Raw genomic sequence first — 787 nt, 5'->3', positions numbered from 1 at the left:
TATTTTCTGTCTCATTGAACCTTGCCATCAGTGCTGGGGTGAAACAGTATATCTCATTGTTGTTTTGATTTACATCTCTCTGATGGCCAATGATTGTGAGCATCTTTTCATGTATTAGTTGACCACCTGAATATCCTCCTTGGTGAAGTGTCTATTCATGTCTTCTGCCCATTTGAGAAATTCTACTCTGTCTTATAGGGTCCTATGAGTCAGAATTGACTCGACAACACACAATAATAAGTGGCAAAGAGAAGCACTGATGGTACAGTGCCTCTACAGAAGAAAAGACCTGGTGCTCTGCTCCTGCAAAGAAACCTATGGAGTTTCCTGCCTAGAAAACCCTATGGGGCAGTTCTACTCTGTCACATTGGGTTGCTATGAGTTCAAATTCAATTCAACAGCACTTAAGAACAACAATAAATAGTAAACAATAGGCCAATGAATCTGCTCCTGTATGTATCTGAAAGTAACTGAAACTGGTGTGATGGATTGCTTTTATATGGCTTTTTTTTTTTTTTTTTTTTTGTGCCATGGTCTTTCAACTCTCACCAAATGATTGGGTGGGACTATGCAAATATGGTGATTGTGGTCCACCAAAAGGATTGGACAGCTTTCCAATAATGCAAAAAAGGTGCATGGCAAGCTTGTGGGACTATGACCATAAACATAATGTGTATGGAACCCTAATGATGGGATTGATTGGTTTTGCCACCCAGAAGAGAGTGAGACAGAGAGAGAGAGAGAGAGGGAGAGGGAGAGAGCTGTGACACTGGAAATGGCATGAGAT

The sequence above is a fragment of the Orycteropus afer genome, unplaced genomic scaffold, assembly GCF_000298275.1.
Source record: "Orycteropus afer afer isolate SDZICR_OR568_19922 unplaced genomic scaffold, OryAfe1.0 scaffold00006, whole genome shotgun sequence".
In the NCBI taxonomy this organism is placed as follows: Eukaryota; Metazoa; Chordata; class Mammalia; order Tubulidentata; family Orycteropodidae; genus Orycteropus; species Orycteropus afer.
The sequence above is the reverse complement of the archived record's forward strand: the minus strand, read 5'-3'. Positions refer to the sequence as shown.